Source organism: Frankliniella occidentalis, unplaced genomic scaffold (assembly GCF_000697945.3).
Source record: "Frankliniella occidentalis isolate FOCC.00 unplaced genomic scaffold, Focc_3.1 Scaffold192, whole genome shotgun sequence".
Classification (NCBI taxonomy): Eukaryota; Metazoa; Arthropoda; class Insecta; order Thysanoptera; family Thripidae; genus Frankliniella; species Frankliniella occidentalis.
In genome coordinates, this window is record NW_026267318.1 from 36,639 (window position 1) to 36,955 (window position 317).

Below are 317 nucleotides of genomic sequence, written 5' to 3' on the forward strand. Positions count from 1 at the left end.
CAGGACGACGGCTGGGGCGCGCCGCCCCATGCTCAGACACCTGCACGTCGTCAGGCCCGTCAGCCTCCCGCTCGAGCACCCGGCGGCACTTTACCGCTGTCAGCATGTTCAAGGGATTGCTGGCCAGGACGACGGCTGGGGCGCGCCGCCCGCTGCTCAGACACTTGCACGTCGTCAGGCCCTTCAGCCTCCCGCTCGAGCACCCGGCGGCACTTTACCGCTGTCGGCATGTTCAAGGCCCCCGGCTCTCTCCGTGCCTTAGCGAGAGGAGAGGGGAGCCTTGGTCGTAACAGAGGCCCGGCAGGTACTGGGATGGT